The 14,334-nt window shown below is 35.7% G+C and overlaps 1 long non-coding RNA gene across 1 annotated transcript in view; it reads left to right on the top strand.

Annotated features, from left to right (window-relative positions):
* Window positions 1–559: 559 nt before the first annotated feature.
* The window catches only part of LOC102006222, a 22,685-nt gene continuing 8,910 nt past the window's right edge, over window positions 560–14,334 (top strand). Inside the window, exon 1 of the long non-coding RNA XR_263079.1 lies at window positions 560–778. This is a non-coding gene — a long non-coding RNA (uncharacterized LOC102006222). The remainder of the gene's footprint in view (window positions 779–14,334) is intronic.

The raw sequence follows: 14,334 nt of genomic DNA on the forward strand, positions 1-14,334 counted from the left end.
TTCACACAAGCTTAGCAATTATATCAGGTTTTGAAGCAAGGGATGAACGTGGATATTTGTAATACTAGCATTGTATCTACTCTCTTCCACCCCATGCTAAGTGGCTAAAAGAATGGTGAAGCCCATTCTGCATATTCTGAATGGTGACATTTTCTCCCACCTTGGAAAGGTAGTTCTGAGGAGGACAGCCTTTCTTAAGTGTAAGTTCTATGAAACCTATAATCAGTTTCTTTCTCTAATTGAGCACTTTCTTTCCTTAGATTTTAGAAGAAGCATGAAAATGATTTACTGATTTAGGAACTGGGTGGAGTAGACTGCAAAAAGACAAATCAAAAACATCTGGAATGAACTAGTTGAGAGAGAAAGAGAGAGAGAGAGAGAGGAAAAAAATAAGGCTTTCAAATGAAACAAAGTACAGATGATTTGGCCAAATTTAAGCCAAGCCAAACACTCACATTAAACATTGCACTTGGGTCTGGTTCAATAGCAGGAGCCGGCATGAGGGAGCCTGGGCCAACACTGCATCAGACACACATTGAGGACAGAGGAATGAGTTTAGTCAAGCCAGCTGTGACTTCAAAGGGGCTGCTCTCCCACAGGACAGCGGGAAAGGGTTCCCCCTTCAGTGAAGATCACAAAGTTCAGCCAAAGACAGTCCAAAGGGAGCGGATCCAGGAAGAGGAGAGGAGAATTATATTCAACACAGGAGAAGGAATGCTTCCCTTCCCTGACACGGCTGTGACAGTCTGAAGAAAAAGGAAAATGACAAGGAAGAAAGGTGAGAAGTCAGTATTCTGATATTCATTTCAGACTATAGCCCTGTAATTACAAAATGGGATGTGTGCAATATGTAAGGTTGCCTTTCAGTTTAAACACCTCCTATCATAAATAATGCTCCCAAACTTGTGGGAGGAGAGAACATAGGCTTCCTCCCTGATGTACTCCCGTGGCTTCTTTCCCCATTTGTGCTTCTAGAGAACCATGCATTTCTTTCAAATTATTTACTCAGCACACATTTATTAAAGAAACGAACAGCAGCTATACCCTGGGAATATGGAGACAAACAAGATGGCTCCTGTTTGGGGTCAGGAGGAAAAGCTAGACACATAAACACAGGATTATAGTATTAAGTAATAAGCCTTATATTGCAGCAATGATTTCCAAAATGTGATCACCTGAGGAGAGAATCTGACTCACTTGGGAACTTATTATAAATGTAAATTTGCAGGCTCCAAGCCAGTCACACTGAAAAAGAAAGCTGAGGTTGATTTACCGACATCTCCATGTGATTCAGATGAGTTTAAATTGGAAAACAGGCTTGACTGTAAAGACAAGAGGACTTTGGAGCAGACAGTCCACATACCTGAGCCAACTTTGGAATCCTCAGCCACTACAAATACCTCTCAGTCTCTCCCAGATCAGAGCTTATCCAAATGGCTCTCTGGTATTTCACATGGGTAATACACAAGTGAGTGTGTTCTCTCCATAGATAAAGTATAAGATCTTCAAGGGCAGGGATTCTTCTTTCATACTTTCCCCTTTTCCTAATTTCCATCCATACAAGTGTAAGAACTTACCTTAAGTAGATAATTCAGAAACTAGAAGAGTTTACATTCACCAGGAGAAATTAGCAAAAATAGATTTATAGTTTCCTTCACTCTTACACATTGGTGGATAACATAACTGCTATCTCTTTAAACCACTCACTTTTCTCTGTGACATCTTTACCACGGGCTTGTTCCTCTTCTGCTTGAGTAACTCCGCTGATGAAGATTGCACTATCTCAGGCTGCAGTCTGCTTCCACTCAGACAGCTCTGTGAGAAAGAGTTCCCTTCTGGGCTGAACACTGCTATCATTTAAATTCCATTTGTTAGTTATCGTCCTATCCCATGGGAACCCACAGCAAAGACACTCACATATTAATGTGACATTTTTCAAGTATTTGAAGTTAGTAATTATGTAGCATAAGACATAGGTTAAATTCATAGACTCTGGAAGCAGACTGCCTGCCTTCAAATTCTTCTTCTGCCACTTACTAGCTATGTGACCTCAAGAGAGTTATTTACTATCTCTATAACTTGATTTCTTTATCTACATAAAAAGATATAATAATATCATTACATCAAAAGGCTTTTATAAGGAGTACATGAATTAATATATGTAGATGTGCCTGGAGCACTGTAAGTGCTCTAAAAGTTTTAGCGATTACTCATCATCATTATCCTGAAGATCTTGTCAGATATCTGACCTGGGTCATCTCTCCAATTCTATATTCATTCACCATGTGATCCCACTCACTGCCATAGCTTCAGTCACCATGCCTCTTTTTCCCCCTGAGCATATACCTAAATGAAAGTGGCCAGTTGGAGCCACATGAAGTGTTCTAGCCTCTATGATTTGGGTAGAAACATCACTTCTAGTCCTGGCCTCTATCATACCTTGAGAAATCTTCCACATGCTTTTTCTTAGCTCATCAGCTAGCAAATACAAAAACAGAAAACCAAAAACAAAAAAACCTCTTGGACTATTCAAAGTAGATCCCAACGAGTGGGAAACCCACAGGCTGGAAGAACCTAGTTCTTTGAGGGAAAGCTGAAATTACCCTAAAACTTAGAGGGGAGCTGTCTAAGAGACCCAACATACAGAGACATTTGTATTACAATTTTTGTGGTTAAGAATTAAAACATTTACTGTAAGCTGACTTTTCATACTTATCATGGCTGACAGAATGACTCCCTAATTTATTTTTCTTGCTCAGATTGTGCTTCTGAGCTCTATATAATATACTATATATAATTCATTATGTAATTCACTTCCTATTCAGCCTTTCTAAATGTGCCCTCAAAGAGAGTAATATGTCAACTCAAGGTCTCTGAGATTAGACTATGTGCATCAAAATTGCAGTCCTTGAAGATATCAGCTCTCTATTGACAAGAGGCTTATATAAAGTTTTCAATACTGTATGCACTTGAGTCATTAAAAATTGAATGAGCACATGTTTATAAAATACTTAGAACAGTCACTGGTTCATAGCAAATTCTCACTGAAATTCAAGTAGTATAATAACCCACCCCAAACTTTTCTTTCCTATACTTTTCCTCTACTGATAAATGGTACCACTGAGTTTTATACCCTTTTTTTTTTCATTTCCCCACATAGGATAAACCACTAATAACCAATTAATTGCATTCCTTAAGTATTTCTCAGATCCATACACTTGTCTCTGTCCTTCTCTTCATCCTAACCCAGATAACTGGCATTTCTGGTTATTATACTTATACACTTACTAGTCTTTTTGTGTTTATCTTTGCATCCTTCAAATTCATGCCTCACATGGAAATGTAAACATTCTTTTTAAAGTCTGACCTTGTTGCTCCAAAATTTAAAATGTAAATGCACCGATTCTTTCCACTGCCCCTTGGTGTGACCACACTGCTAACCGATTACCTCAGCATCTCCTCTACCCCACCTCACAGCTTCATCTCTGGAGTTCAGCCATGCTGAGCAGTTCTTGGCTTCACAGGGGGCCACTGATTATCCCATCTTTCAGACTTCCCTGTGTTGTTTACATATACAGCACTTAGAATCAACTTTCTCCCTTCCCTGGTTTGCCAAATGTCTTAGTTATTTTTGGCACTGCTCAAACAAAAATACCCAACACTCGAGATTAAGAGAAAAAAGGTTTGTTTCACCTCACAGTTTGTGGAGGCTTACATCCATAAGCAGCTGGCTACAAGGCTGATGGCAGACAACAGTGGGGCATCACAAAGCAGGCAGGAAGCAACAGCAAAAAAGCAGAAGCAGAAGCAGCAGCAGTCCTCTTTCTGTGCCTTACATCCCCTCCAGGATACCCATGCTTAGGGTGGGTAGCACACCCGGGTGGGACACCCTTAATCCCAGTGTCACGCCCCCTAAATCCAGCTACTTCTGAAAATCTCCACCTATGACTGCGTGAGGCTTTGGGAGACCTCCAGACACAAGCCCTGTTGCCAAATTAATTCCTGATCATTCTGTATACTTCGATTTAAATGCCATACTCTCCACAAAACCTTTAACAATCTCTGCCCACACTAATTCAAGATAAGCTCACATAGCTCCTACCTTTCTCCCTCATTAAACTCAGTACTCTTGCTATTATTTACATAATCATCTCTTTCCAGATGACCAGTGAGATTTGTGAGCAGTGAGCTCAGGTGTTTGATTCTGTCTCTAGTATATTACCTTGTACAAAGGAGAGTTTCACTTTATATATTTTTTTTTTAACATACATATTTATATATATTATATATTCATTTTACATATATATTTTATATATATTTATATATATTCATTTTACATATATATATATATATATCTTTTGTAAGAGTGAGCATGAGTACATTTAGGTAGCTTTGTTTGTATACACCCCATGTGGATTTTTAAATTTCTATTGTTTTACGCTTGGCAAACGAATCTTATAATCAGATCATGTACCTCATTGAATTCCCTTACAAATTTAGAAAACACAACATCTGACCTCTTAGAGTTCCAATTCCGCTTGATTTGCCACCTATATAAAATAAAAGCTGTATTATAGGTCACACATTATGTTGAGCTAGAACCTGTATGTATATATTATTTGGAGTTGGTGATATAGTATTTTGTTTATGAAAACAGTGCTCTGAGCTTGCTTATATTCTGACCATCCCCAAATCCTTCCTTTCCTTGATTCATACAGCACATGTGAGTCCAGACCAGGTCAGACATACAGGAGAGGTGATTATAAGCAAATTCAACCAGGTTATTTTTGTTTTAAGAAAATGTTTATATGTTGTTCCAAAATTTGAGCAAGTGCATAGTTGTGCAAGAAGAGGAGTTGAATGCCCTAGAGACAGTGCAACTTAGAGACAGTGTTTTGTAGGGAGGGAAACACTGTGGAGCAGATCACCTGGGCACATAGACTCTGTGTTGCAGTTTCAGAGTCCAGCTGCATGCTGTGTGTGTGAAGTGTAGAATGTATCTTGGTAACGTTTATCATCTGTGGAGTGAAAATGATGACCCTCAAGTTACCAGACTGCTCATGATATCCACATCCCACAACACACATAGATCCAGAGAAGTGAAGAATTTTCCTTAGGTAACATCCTAATAATTGATAAAAGTTAGATTTGTGATTTGGTCTACAGAGCTTTTCATTCATCCCTAAGAGGTTGTCTTATCCCTTAAAAAGGAATAAAATAAGCCAGGCTTACGGTGCACATCTGTAGTCCCAGCATTCTGGCAGGCTAAAGCAAGAGGATCTCAAGTTTGAGCCCAACCAGGACAACTTAGCAAGAACTTATCTCAAAACAACAACAACCAAAAAAAAAAAAAAAAAAAAATTAAAGGCTAAGAATATAGTGCAAAGGTCCTGGATTCAACTCCCAGTACCCCGCCTCTAAATAAAGAATAAAATAACTGTATAATGCCAAGAAAGAAACAAGTTAAACTAAAGCTAAGTTTTACTAAGTCCCCACAGAATCTTGAATTATATTACAGGACGTGGGTCAAATTTAAACTAACAGAACATGTTCTCTACTTACAGAGATCATGTTTTCCAGAAATGTTTAAATAAATACACTAAAATCCAAAATAAGTGTCCCAAATTCAACAACGTGGCTTTCTTCCACTCCTAATAAAAGAGAAAAAATAAAAATTTAGAAAACTGATATGAGCCCTTTTCCCTGAAGCATGTGGGTTTCTTTACCTTGTTTGGAATCCTAACTAATAGTCTGTTGCTTTCCCTGGTTCTAATAAAATTCCGAGATGGGTTTTGGATTACACTTCTTCCAGAAGAGCTCCTTGTCAGTGGTGGAGTGGCCCTGGTTGTCCACAGCCGCTTGCAATGAATTTGAGGGCAAAGGTCTCTGGTTATATCCACCAGTGAAATCAGATTCAGCTACACGAGGAATGTATTATAATACAGATTCCAGCATTTGTCCCCACAGATGGAAGGCAATAGCCTTGTAGTTATTCCCATGTATACTTTTGATGGTTCTATAACCCATTGCCTCTAATGTTGGAGACAGCCAGGATTTCTTAGCAACACAGACATAAATAGAAAATAAAATAGCATGCAGCAAAGGAGTCAGATCTAATCTTGGGTATGTTTTCTCCAAGAGAATGAGTTTAAATGTAAAGACATAAATTCTCCCAAGTATTTTCCCCTCTTTAATAGTTCCAGTCATTGCCTTATTATTCATCCCATGTCTGAATAATGGAGCACTTAGATCACTATATTCATTAAAGGAAGGAAACCCAGTGTATTCTAAAAAGCACTTTGAGTTGATCTCTCTCTGTGTCTCTGTCTCTGTCTTTCTCTGCTTCTCTGTCTCTTTCTGTCTCTCTGTCCTTGCCTCTCTGTGTCTTTGTCCCTGTAGAGACAGAGTCTGTCTATCTGACTCCCTCTCTCTCTCTCTCTTTCTCTCTCTCTCCTTCAGTGAGCTATTCTAATTCCAAAATGTTTTGCTCTAGCTTGAAACTTAAGAATTTGAAGAATTGTAGTATACACTCTGCATCAGGGAAATCAGACCACATGACATTCCAGGGCCTTCCTTCCACAACCAAACCATTCTAGTCCTAGATGTTTCCAAATTGTGTCAGCACTTTATACACATACACACCAGAATACTGCAAATCGTGTTAAATATATATATATGAATAAATATTGTTGAATATACATATAGTTGAACATATATATATATAGAGAGAGAGAGAGAGGGAAAGAGAGAGAGAGAGAGATGCACATTTACACAGGTATAAATAAAAAGAGAGGCGGCTAGGCTGCTTAGGCACTAGATTGAGTATGGAGAAGTTCTGAGCCTTACTTTCTTCATCTGCTACTTTGGGTGAGTGAATTATTTTAAAGCCCCAATGAAATGTCAGTTCCTAACAGTAATATTTAAATCTTTTTTGTTTTTACCAATTTTGTATGCTTATATCTGACAATCTGAACAACTAATTTGAAGACAACAATATGCAATATAACAACCATTGTTGAATTCCTACCATCTTGATTAGTGAAACTCTGTATTGTTTCTAATGTTTTTATTATATTTTATTCTCTTTAATTGTTTGATCAATCTTGCATTCTTACATCTGGTAATCTGAGCAACTTTGTTGAAGATAACAATATGTAATATTACAACTGTTAATTTCCTATCATCTTGTTTTGAAATTCTGTAGCATTTTTATTGTTTCTATATTGTTTTGTTTTTATCTCTGTTGTTGTTAATTTGCTTTCTTTTCTCTTTAAAATGAAAAAAGGAAATAAGTCAGTTCCTAGCAATTATGATACTGTTTAATAACAGAGAGGAGGAGGATCATGTTAGCTCATGTATACTATCTTGATATCAAACTAATCCAGGTATTTTTTTCATATAAAAGAGGTTATGTAATATTTAAACTTGTGTATCTGATTTATTATATCTCACATTATGGTCTCAAGTTACATCTGTTTTCCTACAAATAACTCAAATTTATCCTGCTTTATGGAAAAGTAGCACTCCATTATGTATAAATACCACATTTTATATCCATTCATCCTTTCATAGCTATCCTATAGCCACTTCCAAGATTTAGCTGTTATGAGTTGTGCTTCTATAAAGGGGTGTGCATGTATCACTATAATATGATGTCTTTAAATCTTGGGAAAATACTAAAAAGGGAAATAGCTGAGCTGAATGGAATTTTTAGTTTTAGGGTTTAAGGTATCTCCATAGTGGCTGTACAAGTTTACATTTCTATCAACAATGTAGAAGGGTGCCTTTTTCACCACCATCTCACCAGCATTCGTTATTGTTTGATGATAGCCATTTATTTCTGAAATAAGATGGAATCTCAATGTTGTTTTAATTTGTATTTCTCTAATGGTTAAAAAATGTGAGCATTTTACGTGTATTTATTGGCCGTTTGCACTTCTTCTGAGAACTATTTATTTACTTGAAGTGCCCATGTTTTGACTGGGATTTTTTTTGGAGGATGTGCTTTTTTGGGGTTCTCTCTCAATTCTAGATACTGGACCTCCGTCAGAGGCATAACTGGCAAAAGTTGTTCCCACTTGGTAGGTCATCTCTCCACTCTATTGATTGTCGCCTTTGCTGTATAGAAGCTTTTAATTTGATACAACACTATTTGTTGATTTTTGTTGCTATTTCTTGTGCAACTGGAGAATATCAGTTCCTTTAGAACATCAGTTTCTGTGTCATATATTCAAAAGATTTACCTATTTTATTTTCCAGCAGATTAAATGTTTGCTTCAATATCTATTTTTTCCATCCATTTTCATTTTATTTTGATGCATAGTGTTGTATACATGTCTACATTCAGTCTGTTGCATGTATGTAATCAGTTTTCCCAGGATCATTTACTAAAATATCTGTCTTTCCTCCAATATATGCTTTTGCCCCCTTTGTCAAAGGTCAGAGGGCTGAATGTGCCCGGAGTGTCTTCTGTATCCTTATATGGTTCCATTAATTCAGATGTCTATGTTTGCACCAGTACCATGCTATTTTGATCACTGTAGCTTTTTAATATATCTTAAAGTCTGGGATTTTGATGTCTCCTGTTTTACTTTTCTTGTCCAAGGTGGATTTTGCTATTCTAAGTCTGTTCTGGTTCCATATGTTTTTTGGATTTTTTTCTCCAGTTTTGTGGGGAATGCTGCAGGTATTCTAATTGGGATTGCATTAAATCTGTGTAGCAGTTGTGGCAGTGTGGCCTTTGACAATATTGGTTCTGCCTGTACAGCAATAGTAAATATCTTTCCATTTTCTGATAACATCTTCAATCTCTTTTTAGAATACTATAGTTTTAATTTTAGAAGACTTACATTTTGTTGGGTAGATTAATTTCTAAGTAATTTTTCATGCTATTGGAATGGTTTCATTTTCCAAGTTTATGTCTGAATGAGTTTATTATTGATGTACAGGAATAGTATTGATTTTTCTGTGTTGATTTTCTATCCTGCTACAGTGCTGAATTTTGTTACTAATAGTAAGAATGTTTTGTCAGAGTTTTTAGGTTTCTGTATACAGGATCATGTTGTCTGTGAATAAAGATAATTTGACTTTTTTCTTTCCTATATATATCCCTCTTATTTCTTTCTCTTGTCTGATTACTATGGGCCAGTGATGGAAAACCTTTTAGACCTTTTAGTGACAACAAACAACCCACTGTGGCACACATGCTGTAGGTTCACCACCACTGCTCTAGGTAATGTTTCGAGTGCTATCAAAACCACTAAGGGTTTTGAGTACTATGGAAACAACGAAGGAGTGGTAATAGTGCCATTGTCTTATAACTGATATTAGAGGGACTGTCCTCAGGTTTTCCTGATTTAATGTAATGTTATCCATAGACTTATCATAAATGACCTTTTATCATATGAAGGTAAGGTCTTGGTATATCTATTGTCTTCAGGGTTTTTACAATTAATGGATGTTGGATTTTATCAAAGATGTTTGTACATCTATTGCGATGATCGTTTGATTTTTGTCATTGCTTCTGTTTATGTAATATATTACATTTATTGATTTGTATATATTGAACCATCTTAAAATCCCTGAGATGTAACCTGTGTGGTAATAATCATCTCTTTGATGATTCAATGCATTCTCTTTGTGAGTACCTTACTGAGGAACTTTGTGCCCATGCTCATTAAAGAGATCGACCTGTAGTCATCTCTTTGTCTGCTTTGTGGAATCAGGATAAAGCTAGTTTCCAGGAATCACTATGGAAGTACAGTGATACCTCAGTTCACAAACAATTCTGTCCATGTTTCTGGTCATATATTGAATTAGATGAGAATGAAATCAAGTTCAGTGTTTAGGATCAATATTGATCTTATGGGGAAATATAATTCATTTCTCATCCAATATGGCTTGCAACATGAATCATGGAAAAGATTAAGTTCATGAACTTAAGTACCACTGTACTTCTTGCTTTTCAATTGCATTAAAGAGTTTGAGAAATATTGGCATTATATCCTTCTGAAGTTCTTGTAGAGTTGAATAGTAAATCCATCAGGTCCTGAGCTTTTCTTGGTAGTATTCTCATTACTGCCTCAATTTCATTGCCTGTTATTGGACTGGTTAGGTTCAGTTTTGTTTGGTTCAATTTGGTCATTCATATGTTTTAGGAATCTCTCCATTTCTTCAAGATTCTCCAATTTGTTGGAGTACAATTTTTCATAGTAGTTATCTTCTAGTTTTCAGCAGTATCCATTATGAGTTTTTGCATTTTTCATTTCTAATTGCAGTCTTTTGTCTCTTTCTTTGGGTAAGTCAGCCTAAAGTTTGTCCATTTTGTTCGTTTGCTTCTTTAAAAAACACTTCTTTGATTTTTGACTTTTGTTTTTTAAGTCTGAATTTCATTAATTTCCACTCTGATCTTTACAGTTGAGTACTTCCTTTGCCAAAGACTTGGGTTTTGACTATTGTTGTTTTCCTAGGATCTTGAAGTACATCATTAGGTTATTTATTTCAGGTCACTCTGTTTTCCATTGTGAGCATTCAAAACTGTAATCTTCCCTCTTTGGACTACTTTCATTGTGTCCTGTAAATCTGGGGATGTTTCACTGTCATTATCATTTTACTTTAGGACATACTTAATTTCTTCCTGTACTTCTGGTGATCCATTGAGTTTTTAGGAATGTGTTATTTAATGTTCAGTAGTTTGTAAAATTTCTGTGGGATTTTCTGTGATTGACTTTCAGTTTCAGTGTGCTATGATCTAATAATATAAGTGGGATGACTTTGATTCCTGTATTTGTTAAAACAGGCTTTATGGACTACCATGTGTTCTGTTCTGGAGAAAGTTGCATGTACTGCTAAGAATGTGTAGTCTATTGTAGCAGAATAGAACACTCTTGTAGACATTAAGTTCATGCATTTGAGGATGTGGTTCATCCCTAATATTCTTTATTAATTTTTGTTTCACTTTTACTTATGAAAGTGGGGAATTGAGTTCCCACACTATGGTTGTGTTGTTGTTTCCTTGATCCTTTCTGTCCACTAGTGTTTGTTTTATGAAATTGAATGAACCTGGATTTGGTGAATATATATTTACAATTTGTTCTTTTCCTGTTGAAGTTGTTTTCTTAACTAATACATAATGTTCTTCTTTTCCTCTTTTGGTAAGTTTTAACCTTAAGTCCACTTTGTCTGAGAATAAAATTGCTGCCCATGCTTGCTTTGGGGGTAAAAGGAAGAGTATTCCTCAATCTTTGAGTTTTAATCAAATTTATTTTGGATTAATGAGTCTCTTGTGTGCCAGAAACCATTGGGTTTTGTTTTTTGATCCAGTCTACCAATCTGTGTCTTTTAATTGAACAGCTGAGGCCATTTACATTGAGAACTATAAGTAAAAGGTATTTTCTTATTTGTGTTATTGTATTATTTTTCTCCTATTTTATTTTTCCCCTTTATTTAACTACTCATTCTGCTTGATGCATCCACTCCATCAAGTGTTTTGGCTTGTTTGACTTTTTTGTTCTGTCTATGATATTCTTGAGTATTTTCTTTTTTGAGTTATTGCTTAGTGATGCTCACGAGTTTTTTCAGATGTTATTTGTCATGGAATGTCCTGATTTCTCCTTCAATTTTGAAAGATAGTTTTGCAGAATATTTTGGGTTTGGAGGGATTGTTTGAAACACTTCATTCAAAGCTCTAATGCCTTTAAGAGTTGTACTGAGAAATCCACTGTAACTCTAATCTGTTTAAAGTGGAGTTTTTTGCTATGTGCAGGCAGCTCTTCCTATTCTGTCCTTGTGCTGGACTTCTTGAATTTTGATTATGATGAATCACAGGGAGCTTCTTTACTCATCATAATAATTTGGCATTCTGTTAGCTTTGTTTACCTATGTGTTGAGATCTTTCCCGATTTTCATAAAGTTCTTTGCTGTGGTTTCTGTGAACAGATTTTCATTCCATGTGTGCTGTCCTTTGACGATCTCTAATTCTAATTAGCCTCAGCTTAGTCATCCAGCAGTTGTTGGGTGAATTGTCCTTACTCTCTTATCATTTTGAGGTATCTCTGAGTATATCATCCTGTGTTTCCATTCTGTCCTCCAGGTTTGAGACTCTCTCCCCCCACTGGTCACTTCTGTTATTCGTGTATTCAATATTATTCTTCATCTTCAGGATTTCTGCTTATACATTTTCTTTGAATCTGTTTCTTTAGTTAATCTCGCATTCATACTTTAAATAGTTCTGGCCAATCCTTCTAATTTTTCATTTGTTTCTTTTATAAGCACAATGGTCAACTTATTTGTCTTTTCCTCTATCTTTTGGGTTTTGTTATCTTTGAGCTTGCCAAGTTTCCTTGCTTCATCTTTAATCACCTCTTACAAATTGGTTATTTAATGTTTGATTTCCTCTCCGTTGGTGCCCATTAGTTCTTCTTTCAGAGAAGACATTGAAGTCTTTGGAGGCACAAAGGGAAAGAACTACTGGGATGAGGGAAAGGAAGGAAGGAAAGAAAGAAAGTAGGAAAGAAAGAAAGTAGGAAAGAAAGAAAGAAAGAAAGAAAGAAAGAAAGAAAGAAAGAAAAAGAAAGAAAGAAAAAAGAAAGAAAGAAAAAGAAAGAAAGAAAAAAGAAAGAAAGAAAGAAAGAAAGAAAGAAAGAAAGAAAGAAAGAAAGAAAAAAGAAAGAAAGAAAGAAAGAAAGAAAAAGAAAGAAAGAAAGATATACAAGGATAGTTGGGACAATTGTACTGCTGATATCTATTGGTTTACTGAAAGAAACAGTTAATGTTTAAATTTTTTGACCAATTTTGCATGCTTATATCTGGTAATCTGAACAACTATTTTAAAGACAGCAGTATGCAATATAACAAACATTGTTGAATTCCTACCATCCTGTTTAGTGAAGCTCTGTATCATTTCTAATGCGTTTTTATTATTTTTATTCTCTTTAATTGTTTGATCAATCTTGCATTCTTACATCTGGTAATCTGATCAACTTCATTGAAAATAACAATATGTAATATAACATCCATTGTTAATTTCTTATTATCTTGTTTTGAAATTATGTATTGTTTTTATTGTTCTTGTGTTGTTTTTGTTATTGCTATTGTTTTTTCTCTTTAAAATTAAAGAAGAGTCTGGAGATATTGTAAAGTCTTGCTTTTTATCTTTTTATCTTTTTCTTTTTCTTGGTTTTGTTTTGTGCTTAGGGTTCAGCTCAAATAGAATGAAGAGACCTTTTGTTTGTATGAACATCTCTCTAGCTACATTCTATTTTACAATGAAGTGATTTTGATTTTACTTGTTAAGAGTATTTTGGTACTTCACCCTATTCAAATTAAATGGTTGGACCCAGTCACTGTATTGTAGGTAGAGGATTCTCACTGGTTATAACAGTATTCAGAGATCCAGCCATCAGTAATCATAAACATTAAAGGACTGGGGATTTAGCCTGCCTGGCAAGCGCAGTGTTGTAAGTTTGATTACTGGTGCCAGAAGGAAAACAAAAAAAAAATTATAAACATTAAAAATTGTTTTAACACTTTCATCCCTTTTTTAGTGTCATTTGAAGACTATCATGCTATTATTGGTAGTTGGTCTGGGATTTGGAAATAGGAGGGAAGGAAGGAGAAAAGGGAAAGAAGAAGGTAAGTTAGGAGGAGGAGAGGGAAATGAAAGAAATAGTAATGGGTTAAATATAAATGAGAACTGAAACACGGCTGGAGATATTTTTACAGCTGGAAGGGGTTTAAGAGACTATTTGTAATAGTAGCAGACTATTTGCAGTTTAAGAGACTATTTGTAGTTTAAGAGACTATTTGTAGAGGCAAGGGAAGTATACAGTAGGATAGAATGTAATTAGAGTTTGGGGGAACCTGTAAGGTTACTAGAACCTATTAACATATATTTGGTTACTTCTATGTGAACTCTGTAGGCACAGTTCTGCTAAGGGTTACCCTGACATGATCACAAATTGTGCCATTCAAAGTAAAGTACTGATTTATTCTTAACCTTTTTGTATATATACAGGTACACGTGTGTGTGTGTGTGTGTGTGTGTGTGTGTGTGTGTTATGAAAAGTGGAGAAGATGATGGGGGATGAGTAAAGTGAGAAAGAGAGAAGAAAATAGACTAAGAAGGAAAAAAGATTGAAAAGAGAACTGAGATAAAAGAACAAACGTGAGACAAATAAAAGGAAAAAACTTGAGAAATAAATAAAAAGTAAAATGAAACCCTGAAATATAAATATTGATACAGAAGCAAAAATCAAGAAAACATAAAGAGAGAAAAAAGGAAGGAAGGAAGGAAGGAAGGAAGGAAGGAAGGAAGGAAGGAAGGAAGGAAGGAAG

The sequence above is a fragment of the Chinchilla lanigera genome, unplaced genomic scaffold (genome assembly GCF_000276665.1).
Source record: "Chinchilla lanigera isolate Chin_1 unplaced genomic scaffold, ChiLan1.0 scaffold00060, whole genome shotgun sequence".
In the NCBI taxonomy this organism is placed as follows: domain Eukaryota; kingdom Metazoa; phylum Chordata; class Mammalia; order Rodentia; family Chinchillidae; genus Chinchilla; species Chinchilla lanigera.